The following is a 12,959-nucleotide window of genomic DNA, read 5'->3' as shown; positions in this document are numbered from 1 at the left end:
ATATTCAACCAATCTTTGTCACAGTTTCACATTGGACCATGGTCGACCATTGATGATTTTCATGTCGAGATTATATTTGTCAGAATGTGATGTTGGACGATGATTGACCTAGATTGACTAAGGAATTATTAGTTTTATAAACTCAAAGGCAATGATTAACCCAAGATGTTAATATTATAAACCCTAGCTATTGTAAACCCAAGCGATCAATATTTTAAACTCAAGCGACAAGTATTATAAATATTATAAACCCAAGGTATATAAGATAAATATTATAAACCCTAAAATAAATAAGGTTGACCATTGTTGAACATGGTTGATTTTTGTATTGATACAATCTTTGTCACAATGCGACATTTAACAATGGTTGGCCATGGTTGATTTTCCTATTGAAACAATCTTAGTCACAGTTCACCTTTGGACCATGGTCGACCATCGATGATTTTCATATTAAGACAATATTTGTGACAATGTGATGTTGGACCATTGTTGACCTAGATTTACCAAGGAATTATTACTTTTATAAACTCAAAGACAATCATAAGGCCAAGATGTTAATATTATAAACCCTAACGATTGTAAGCACAAGCGATCAATATTTTAAACTCAAGTGATGATGATGACGACTTATCAAGATCAAACTTTAAATTTAAGATCTTTGTATAATAATAATTCTTAAACTATAATCAAATTTATATTTAAAAGATTTATTTACAATCCTCTTTAAAGACAAATTTAAAATTAAGCCAACCTCTTATCAAGATCTAACAATTATAATATCATTGTAATGGTAATGATGATGATTTATCAAGATCAAAATTTAAATTTAAAGTTTTTTATAATAACAATTCTTACATCATAATCAAATGTATATTTAGGCCGATAGGCCTTCCTTTGAAAGGGACTTTCGTCGTCCCTTTGTTCCTCATGCTGACACGTGGCGTCGGAAGCACAACCGGGAGTTCTGCAATCTCGTCCTGACACGTGGTTTCTGCAGCCGATTTTACAGTGAGTTGTTACCCATTTTACGCCGGAGTTCCAGGATTATTGTTTCGCAAGATTCAGCCATGTGGATCTGGCTACAGATTTCCTCATCTCCAAGGCTGCCAGAACTCAAATCTGATCGCACACGACTCTCTCCTTTGGTCATTTTAGTCATTTGTTCTTTATCAGGCACCGAAATTGTTCATCAATAGCAGCTTCATGCAGGAGCTCTTCACATTTTGAAGTGAATCATTATTTTTTTCAGTAATGGCAGCTTCATGCATGACCTCTTTACATTTCGAAATGAATCATCATTTAAGTTCAGTTTTCTCCTTTTTCATAAAAAATGTTAACAGGTATAAACACAAGCGCAGGGTTTAGAGATGGGAAACATGGATCCAAGACTCTGATGAAATTGCAGAATATTTAGACAAGCACTATGCCGAAAACACCCTAAAAACCCCTATGGAATTCAGGGAGGTTGGGTGTAAAATCTTTCCAATATTTACAAATTGGCTCCAAAGCAAGGATCTCGGCAGCTCCTGTAGAGATGAATTTGTGGGAGAGCTCGTAGGGTTTGATCACCAGCGTTCTGCAATCTCGTTTTCTTCCGGAATGAGCATTGGAATTTTTTGGCTTCTTTTTTGTGTCGGAGCCCCTTGCAATTCCTTTTCTTTAGTGCTCTTATTCCTTTTCCAATTTTCTTTCCTATTTGTCTTCTTCTTTCTTCTTTCCTATTATGCATTTCTTGTTTAATATTGAAAAAATGATTATAAATTGTTTTTTTATCTCAGGTTTGCCTGTGTCTCCTCTGTAATTTCCTGCCCGGATTTTTCCAGGGACAGTATGACCACGTGTAGAGCAGGATTAACTAATCATTAAGAAGTTGAATATTTTTCTGAATTATGAGCTGGAAAAATAAGGGTTCGGTTTTTTGCGCACTGAAATGTCCGAAGGCCTTACCATTTGCAAATGCGGTTGCAGCGTTTTTCTTTGAGGGAATCAGACCTTTGATTTGCTCCATTTCCCTCTTCTTTGGCATTTGATAATTACTCTCAATTTATTTTTGCAATTTTATTTGCTCATCATTGTTGTGTTCTTTGCAGGTTGAGGAATTCTTACTAGTGGAAGAGGGTTACTGATGACAGCGGTTTTATTAGCGATGGTAACGAGTTTCAGTTATTTTTGTAGACTCTCACGCGTCTTCTGTTTCTCTTTTATGGTTTTGGAGCATTTTTTACAACGATAGAATTTGTGTTTTCAATGTAATCTCTGTGCTGCCTACAATAAGGACATCCCTATAGCTGTTACTGATACGCACGATTGTGCCGTTGATGCGAAGATCAACATGAATTTCGGTATGTTTTCTAGTTTGTTTTCAATGCTTGTTTGATTGTCAAATTTGGTATCGGTTAAGGTTTTATGAGCTGTTCTATTTTGCATAAATTCAAGTTTAATGAGAGGTTCCTGAAGTGAAAATGTCCTCTGAAAGGTAAAAATCTTAGATCCTTCACATTTAAACTTTTTGTATGGTTTGTTTGTGAGTTTATGTAGAAGATTGAATGCCTCAAACATTTATTTGAACTTATAATTTCAGTGGAAGACTACCATCGATCTGGAAGACTCATGTATTTCGAATCAACAGGTTAGGGCTATATGGTGTTCATTTGTTATATGTCTTGATTTTGTGTATTAAAAGATTTTGTGTATTTAAATGGAAGAAGTTGAGTATTTTTCTGAATTATGAGCTGGAAAAAGAAGGGTTCGGTTTTTTGCGCATTGAAATGTCCGAAGGCCTTACCATTTGCAAATGGGGTTGCAGCGTTTTCCTTTGAGGGAATCAGACCTTTGATTTTCTCCATTTCCCTCTTCTTTGGCATTTGATAATAACTCTCAATTTATTTTTGCAATTTCATTTGCTCATCATTGTTGTGTTCTTTGCAGGTTGAGGAATTCTTACCAGTGGATTTAACAATATTTGCACTTTCATCTTTGAGAGTTCCAAAAACCCTGCATCTGTAATTTAGTCTTTTATAATTCTTCTACATAGAGTCGTTTATAACTTTGAAGCATTGATCATTGATGAAGCCCTAGACCTTTTGTTGCAGATTTTTTATGCTCGATATGTTGGAGAGCTTACAGAAATCTCTTAATGTTATAAGGAGGGTTTAAAAAACTTCCCAACTGGAAAATTTAGTCTTCACCCATAAAGGAATAACCAAATTCCCCTTCTCTTTTTTCTTAACTGCAGGTGTGCCTAGTAATGTATTATCATATATGAAGATAGATAAAAACAGCTATAGATTTAAAGTAATATATATGTATTACAATGTGTAAAGATGCTAATTTAAAACTTACTCATGCTCCAAAATGCTTTCTGGTGTTTTCTCCCCCGAAAACTTGGGAATTGGTGGAAAGTGTGTCTTCTTTAAAATTTCCATAACATCAGAATTCCTCCGTATCTCATCACCTTCCTTCTCACCAGAGCTCAAATGAGAACCTACAAAACAGAAGCTTGTCTGATAGAGCGACATGCTAATAGAGATGGAACCCTGAAAGCGAGTGTAATCACAATCAAAGAATTGATCAGAGAAAAAAAAGTGTTCCATAATAGATAGTGCCATTAAGTGGCCCTTCGTAGAGCTTTTGACAATGTCCTATGAGACGCAATATGAGGAGATGCTGTGTATAGGCTGTCAAGATACTGCTTTGTGCAAATTTATCCTAGGGTTTTCCAGAATTATTTCAATCAAGAATGGATCAGGGCTTAGTCCTCTGTTTGGAAAATTGCTTTTCTTTGTAATTTAGTATATAGACATAATTTTAGAATGAAAGTAAAATTATGGCAGCAAGCTATGCAAATAACAGCTGAAGCAGACTTTAAACAAAAGCAGATCTTATCATTCATTTCCCATCAATAGCAGATCTCATCAAACAGAGGAGGCCAAAGGACGATTTTCTATTTTTCCTACAAATCAGGTAATCAAAAGAATTCTCAATATCTCTCAGGAAATTTCCATCAGGTACACAATGCAGGCCGAATAAAGCACTCGTTCATCGAGCTGCAAACACAGGACATATCGCTGGACAACGACGCAGAGATCAAGAAGTCTGTCAATGGGGTTACCTCAAAGGCATTGCGTTCGGAAGACAGTGATGCTTTACCCCTATTGTCAACAAAAAAATCAGGGATAGCAGAAGTGGCGTCTGGATCTGGTATCCCTAGTGTAGTTTTCAATCTGGCGACGATTGTAATTGGTGTAGGAATTATGGCACTGCCTGCAACAATGAAAGTTTTGGGTCTGCCATTATGCTTTGCAGTGATAATCCTGATGGGTATTCTCTCGGAAATAAGCATTGAGTTGCTGGTCGAGTTTTCTGTTCGCCTGAAAGCTTCTAATTATGGTGAAACTGTTGAATCTGTTTGTGGGCACTCTGCCAGGGTTTTATCAGAGATTTGTATTATTGTAAACAATGCAGGGATTATGATTGTTTATTTAATTATCATGGGAGATGTGATGTCCGGATCTTCGCATCACCAGGGGCTTTTTGATCAATGGACAGGAAAGGAAGGGTGGTGGAGCGATCGGAGACTGATAGTTTTCATCACAATGGTATTTGTTCTGGCGCCTCTCTGTGCTCTTAAGAAGATAGATTCATTGAAATTCACATGTGCTGCATCTGTTGCACTTGCAGTTGTTTTTGTTGTTTTGTCATCAATTATTGCCTTTGTTAGGCTTATAGAAGGCAAGATCGAGAGGCCTCGGCTGCTTCCTGATGTTGGGTCCAAAAGGGCAATTTTGGATCTTCTCGTGGTAATCCCAATCATGACCAATGCATACATATGTCATTTCAATGTACAGCCGATCTATAACGAAATGCAGGATAGAACGCCTGCTAATATGAACAGGGTTGGAAGGATCACCACAGTGCTGTGTTTGTTGGTGTACGAATCTACTGCAATATCAGGTTATCTTCTATTTGGGCAATCTACAGATTCAGATATTTTGTCAAATTTTGACAAAGACCTTGAAATTCCATTCAGTTCCATTCTTGATAACATTATTAGGGTTGGATATGTGCTCCATTTGATGCTTGTTTTTCTTGTGATCCATTTTTCACTTCGGCAGACAATGGATTGCATGGTCTTCAAGGGATCGAAGCCCCTCTCTGAGAGCAACAGGAGGTTTGTCATCTTGACTATCACTGTTTTGGTTTTTCTTTACATGGGATCTACTTTGATTCCCAATATTTGGGTAGCTTTTCAGTTCACAGGAGCAACCACAGGTCTATCTTTAGGTTTCATATTTCCTGCTTTGATAGCCCTGAGGTCTCACCCCAACCAATGAGAGGAAAGCTTAGGATTAAGGAAGAAGATTCTCCCGTGGGCTATGCTTGTCATGGCATTGGTTGTGAGCATTATAGGAGTTCTTGGAAATCTTTTAAATCTTACCACTGGAAATAACTAAATATATTCTAGAAGTGGCGCTATGTTGGGAAGCACCTTATTCTTATAATGTTATATCTCATCAGCCTAATTTTTTTCAAGGCTTGCTGATTCAGACAGGAGAACTGAAAAGCACTTTTTGATTTATCCATGCACATAATTGAGCATACAGGCAAGAACACTTGAATATGGGATGTAGACATAGTCTAATTCCATGAGTTATAGCTCGCTTTTTCATGCCAAGTGTCCTGCTTGGGTTGTACAATCTGCAGTTTAAATTGGTTTTAACTCTTTTTGAAAGCTGAGAGATATCATGTGTTAAAATGCATTCTTCTTGCTAGAGTTGAAAAAACCCTACTCAAATACATGAATGTTTGTTTTGTTCAGCTTCTGAGCCAAGCAGTATGATCTCCTTCTAAAGGCCTACAGTTATTTTTATGTTGCATGCTTTTAAGTATGATAGTAGTTTGCCCAGGAAGAAAAACTTCAACAAATGAGGATATGCAACTGAGAAACAGAGTAAAGGAACATGATTGATTCATGGATGGGGAAACAACCTGCAAAAATTAGAAACCATCTTTCTTGAATCTTCATTGACTTGAAATCATACACAGGTATGGTTTTTTGGTCATTGGTATTGCCAGTTTAGTATATTTATATTTTTGCAGTTACATTATAGGCATATGAGAGGCCAACATGTTATTCCCAAAAGTTTTAGTACACTGCAGCCTATTTTATTGCTCCTAGAGAGACTCTTTGCATGCACTATCGACTTTTCAAGTTTGGTACCATACATACTCACGGACATTCCTTCATCGGGTTAAAATAATTTGTTGACTGCATGGAATTTTAGGCATTTTAAATCATGGAGGCTTGCATGTTCATGCTTTGGTGCCACAGCCTATAATTCTTGATGTAATTTTTGTTGTCTAATAATGGAATATAAGATGCATTTTCAAAGCAGAAATACCTTTGTTTCCATAGCTTGATGGATTCCACCCAAACATAGCCATGTTTATGTGCATGGGACCAATCGTTGCATCATGAAGCGCTGTATATTATGTGTGCTTCCTTGTACATGATATTTTACATCCAAGGATAACTGTTTCTTATCTATGGATTTGATTCCGTTTCCAAAATTCAAGTTTACTGTTGCTTTTTCATATATACTTTTGATATAATTCTTGAAACGATCTTTTACATACTAGTGTAGCTGCTTTGTTAGAGTCGTTCTCCAGATAATTTATTACCATGTTGGCATGCTATTTTTACTAACCCAACAAAATTAGTAACCAGTCAAAATCTCATCCACGTGACACAGGATCAAAACCCCAGGTAATCACTATAACCCTTAATTTTTTCATGCAAAGCCCACCATCATCCATCAGTAGGTATCCAGAGATTTAAACCGAGGTGAACAGCATAAACAATGAGTCCCAACCACTCGGTGTAACCATGACGGCCTACCACTTCACAGCATTATGCACCTCACAGTGCATCATTAATTGTTGTATATATTGGACACATGCACACATATCGACAATATATCTACACATATACAACAATTAAAGCATTGCTCCAGGATGCCTATTGTTTACCACCAATTTGGTGTCCTGTACTCTCCTCTGATCTATCTGCCTCAAAGTCATTAACTATTCACTAAAAAAAGTATTTAGGTTAATGTGTGAATTGTTGTAATCACGATCAATACGTGGAACTGTAGTAATCAGCGTCAGTAGCATGCAGAATCCACAACTCAATCAGCCCTTATTAGGCTGATAAAATAACAAGAAAATATCCATACAAATATATAAGTTGGGCTGCTTTTACTAAAAGAAGAGCAGGGTAGCAAGGGGCAGTGCCCATTGGTTTAGTGAGAACTTTAAATGAATCACCTATACATAAGTGGGGCATACACAATTGATATCGATCACATATAATGAAAAGTCAATGCTGCAGAATCCACGACTCAACCAGCCCTTATTAGGCTAATAAATAACAAGAAAAGAATAATACAAATATATAAGTTGGGCTGCTTTTACTAAAAGAAGAGCTGGGTAGCCAGAGGCAGTGCCCATTGGTCTCAGTGAGAACTTTAAATGAATCACCTATCCATAAGTGGAGTATACACAATTGATATCGATCAGCCCAACCTATCCAGGTCTCGCATGCATTTTTGCAAGCTTATTAACAACTAACTAGTGACATTGTTTATAGGGCTTTTCACAACTAACCTTCTGTGATAAAAACTTTCATCTTTATGTTTATGGGGTTTTTCACAACTAACAACACCATTGTGAATATTTATTAATAATCACGGATGGTAATGCTTATGGGGCTTTTTCGCAACTCATTTTTTAGCTTAAAATTGATAATACCATTGTGATAATTTATTAATAATTAGTAACAGTCATCGTTATGTTTATAGGGTTTTCACAACTTACTTTTTAATTTAAGATTGACAACACCATTGTGACAACTTATTAATAACTAGTGACGGTCATGTTTATGTTTATAGGGTCTTTCACAACTTAACTTTTTAGCTTAAAATTGACAACAACATTGTGACAACTTATTAATAACTAGTGACAGTCATGTTTATGTTTATAGGGTCTTTTACAACTTAACTTTTAGCTTAAAATTGACAACACCATTGTGACAATTTGTGACAACTTATTAATAACCTGCAATAGGCATGTTTATGTTTATAGGGTCTTTCACGATTTAAAAACAAATACTTACGTTAATTAATTCCTCTAATACTACAATTGCAATTTTTGTAATTATTGGTTTCAATAGGGTTATATGTTACCTTAGTTGGCATTTCTATGTTTGGAATAAACCATTTTTGGCTCCCATGGACTACAACTAGAGTTGGAATAAGGAAGGATCTTGATGAGCCTTTTGTGTCATTTCTGTGAACTAGCTCAATGAAGTTGTGCTACTCCCAATAGAGTATATATCCCTCCACCCATTGCAACATGGATTCAACATTCCATAAACAAGTGAACATTGAGAGAACATACTTGCTTTTACCCTTTGATTCTCCCTTGTGCACCTTGAGTGCCAATTTAGAACATTGTCGATTACCCTATTTAGAACAACTCTCCTATTCCCAATCTCCATCATAAAATCCATCATTTCACCCTTGTGAACAAGTATACGTAAGCTCTAATCTATTTTGGATTAAATAATATTATATTAAAAAATAATATTGTATTAAAAAAATACAAAACAATTAAAAAATAATAAATAATATTATATTAAAAAAATATTAAAATTAACTGAATTAAAAATAATAAGAATTAATAATTAAAAAGAAAAGTACCTCAACCACACACTCCATTACACATTATAATGACACTCCATTACACATTATAATGGAACTCCCTTAATTCCAAAGTTAAATTAAACGTATCTCAAAGTTAAATTGACCAACTCTCTTAATTCCAAAGTTAAATTAATTGTATCTCAAAGTTAAATTGACCAATTTCAGTTTAGGCATGAATTGTTAAATAATATGTTATCATTAGAAATGACTATATATCAAATGTAGGTATGAAATATTAAATAATATGTTATCATTAGAAATGATTATGATTATATATGAAATGTGTGTATGAAATAATGCGAAAAAGGTTAAATTTAACATGAAAATAGAAGGAAATAATTCCATTAAAATGTTAGTACATGATTTTTATACTAAATGGAAGTCAAGGAAAAAAAACCAACCATTTTGTTTAGTTGATAAAAACATATTATTTTAAATCTAATAATCGTAATGAGAAGTAAATTGTGGAATTCATAAATGTTAACCATTAAATAATTAATTGTTAATAATTTTTTCAAAACAATAAGATTTAATTTTTAATTATTATATTTTAAAAATTATAATATATATTATTCATTTTTGTTATGGGGGTCCTTCATTTTTATGAGTTGAATACATATCTATAAATGCATTTTTTTATCATTTTTCCAATTTCCATACTATTTTTCTAATTAAAAAAATCTATCGGCCTCTTTTTGCACTTTTTAGGGCAATTGCTAGTATTATATTAAAAGACAACATTCATATGTCCTACCAAATTATTAATAATCTTTCTAAATTGAGAGAAAAAGTTAAAGAAAATATATATTATATTTATCTAATTTATACATTATAATATTTCATTTATTTCTCTAAATTATAATTTATAAATATAAATACAAATAAATATAAACTTCTTAAATCAAATTAATTAGATCTCGAAATATAATGTTTTTTAAATTTTAATTTTTAAATATCTTTTATTTTGAGAAACACAAAGAAAATATAAATGATTCTTGTAAAGAGTATATATATTATTGTATTAATGAATGAAACATGAAATATCTATATCCGTATATCTGTTTGTCGTGTTTTTGGTAAAGTGTGTTGCATTTTTAGCAAAGTTGGAAATTATTATAAAAAATATTTAATATTATGGAAATGTCTATTTATCACGAAATTGTATTTTTTTTTTAAACAGTAGAAAACATAACGTAAAAAAGTAACAAACCCAAACTCGATCATGTCAAAAATGTCATTGCCATTCAGTCTTTGACATTCTCAATACAGTAACGAAACACTGAAATCAAGTAATTCATAAAACTCAACTGTATTACTTTATGCTTCCATTTTTTATTATCCAATGCACCCATATATGTGACTTAATTAAAACTTAGTATTATTAATTAACACCTAGTATTCCACATTATCCATTTATTTTACATTAAAATTCTAAAAAAATAAAGATTTTATTCTAAATAAATATCGTTAACAACCAATCTTCAAATGGGAGTTATACAAGAAAGTAATAAAATTCCATGTGAGGACGATCGAGTGGTCTGGGTTATAGTGCAAGCGTTGGAAATTTGAATCATTTTCATGTAACATTAACAATATAATCCTCAGCCCATAGTCCATAGATGTTGATAATATAAATCATACAAAGTTCACATCAATTGTGGGAGTGCCATTAAATTATGCGTTATTGTTTTCAGATTAACCAAAGACTTATGCGTTATTGTTTTCAGATTAACCAAAGACTTGTTGGATTGATGACTTGATGATTTTTATTTAAATTCATCTATATAATATTTAGAAAAATATATATTAAAATAGAAAAAATATATATTAAAATAGAAAGTGTATAGAAATAAAATCTTAAATCAAATTAAATAATTTGTTTTTTTAGGTTTCAGGGGACATTAACCATCATCATCATCAATAAAAAATGAAAATAAATACACTAACTCTGCACTCTGTCAAGCCAAGCTAAAAGTGGAATAATTTTCTTTTATACGAAATAGAGAAACAATCATCTCATTTAATCTAAAGAGAAAAAAAGCACATGATGCAACTTAAAGGAGGAAAGTGGCTCCTCCAAGCAAGACGGCTCCAAATATAGCCATTGTCTCCAAACTGGCAGAAGAGACAACCCTGCTCGGTGGTGAAGCGACGATCGGGCCTTGAGATGAGGGGCTAAATGCTGGACTTTGAAATGTGGGAGAGGTGGATGAGGTTGGTGGGGTGGCGACTTTAGACAGAGAAGCCATTGGAGAAGAGACAGTTGGGGCAGTTGCAGTAGGAGGAGAAGTGGGCGATGGCGCTGTCGAGGATTGAATTGGTGATGCCTTGGGCGACGGTGCCATTGCTAGTGCGGGAAAGGCTAAGCTCATCAATCCCAAAACAAAAAGGAAGCAAAAAATGACACTGAAACAATATATTTGATTATGGGCTATTGTGGTTTAGTGTGGAGATGTAATCCTAAACTTAGTGGATTCAAACATTCCCATTCATCCACATTATTCTGGCACTCAAGGCCAGTGCACTTTAATTTTAAATATGATTCAAAATCTATGACGTAATAGCTGTGAAAAATTAATTGAATTTTGTCTCAGCGCTTTACCAAATGCCTAAATTACATAATCGCAAGGATATTTTTGTGAGGAATTTACTAATAGTTGAAATCTAGACAATTATGCCTGCTTTATTGATTTCCACTGATAATTAAACCTCACGCAACATGGCAGCTACTTCTGATCCATTTAATAAACAAACCGCTTTCATGTCATCTCATCTCAAATATATACATTTTGTGAAATCTAAAGATGATTGAAACAAAGGATCAATGGTTTCTTCTACAAGCAGAGAGTACAAATAGAGAGTCCTAGGGGTTTTATATTAGTGCATTAAAAAGCCTAGTGGGTCGAACCATACAGAAATGCGATGGATGAAATCATTGAGACACAAACCAGGGTGGTGATTAATGAAAGGAGTAATCTAAGGAGGTGAGCAGGGGAATTGCCATGACTGATAAAGGCAAAAAGAATTCAATTTTTTTGTAGATGCAGTGTTTGAATCAATTTTTTGATGGTGGAAATGCATTCAACACCATAAAAAACTTATAGGGTAGGTAAAATCTTAAAGTTTGACAATTATAGCTTAAATTTTAAAAAAACCTACAACATTTTATCAAAATATAGCCAGAATTTCCATAACTTTAGGGACAAAAAAAAGTCTAATTAATGCTCTCTAAGCAAGGGGCATGGCTATATTTCATGACATGGGGCATAGATTTCATGACATGTAATGCTCGGTTAGCCGCTAATCGGGGGGCATGGCTATATCATTGCTGCCGTCGACAACTTCACTAAATGGGTCAAAAGGATGCCCACATATAATGCTCACAGTATCACTGCTACTCAGTTCCTCTTCAACCACATCATAGCCCATTTCAGCATCCCTCAAGCCATTTTCATTGACCATGGATCACATTTTTGTCAGTAGGGTCTTCGTTGTGATAGATCGACTCCTTACTATCCACACGCCAATGGCAAAGTTGAAGCAATTAACAAAGTTTTGATTACTATGCTTCAACAGACCATTGGGAAGCAAAAAAAAGATTGGCACCTTATGTTATTCTAGGCTCTTTGGGCTTACGGGACTTTGGCTAAGACAGTCACTGGATTTACTCCATTCCAGTTGGTTTATGGTTTAGAGGCAACATTCCCAATCATGGAAAATTTTAGGGGCTAATGTTCGCCCAGTGGGCTAATTTTCCATGATTTTCCACAAAAAAGATTCGCCAATTTCCAATTTTTATGAAAGACAATTCGCCCAAATTTTAGAATATAGAATTATTTTACCTTAAAAATCGCCAACATGATATAGAGACTATATATAAAATCATTATAAATTTGAATATGTTACAAATATATCAATAAACATTTTATATTTTTCATATTACGGATTGGCGAGATTCGCCAATGTTTTAAACTTCAAGAAAATTTTCCGTCCTTAAAATTTTCCTTGTTCCCAATTGAGTGTGAAATCCCTTCATTGAAATTAGCTATCAAGCTACTTTCTAATACCTCGCGTGAAGAGGAGCGGTTATTGTACCTTGAGAGACTTGATGAGACGCGATGGTGATTGAAGCCCAAAAAAACGTGTTAAAGCTCATTTTGATCAAAGTGTTTATCCACTCACTTTTGCGGAAGGGCA

The 12,959-nt window shown here is 34.2% G+C and overlaps 1 pseudogene; it reads left to right on the top strand.

Moving 5' to 3' along the window:
• Positions 1-3,636: 3,636 nt before the first annotated feature.
• On the top strand, positions 3,637-5,995 carry LOC149162695 (amino acid transporter AVT6E pseudogene; annotated as a pseudogene).
• The last annotated feature ends 6,964 nt before the right edge of the window (positions 5,996-12,959 follow it).

This window comes from Pinus tabuliformis, chromosome 5_2 (assembly GCF_031772625.1).
Source record: "Pinus tabuliformis cultivar Carrire ecotype Pingquan chromosome 5_2, CPIR1, whole genome shotgun sequence".
Classification (NCBI taxonomy): Eukaryota; Viridiplantae; Streptophyta; class Pinopsida; order Pinales; family Pinaceae; genus Pinus; species Pinus tabuliformis.
This window is presented reverse-complemented; position numbering and strand designations above follow the sequence as displayed.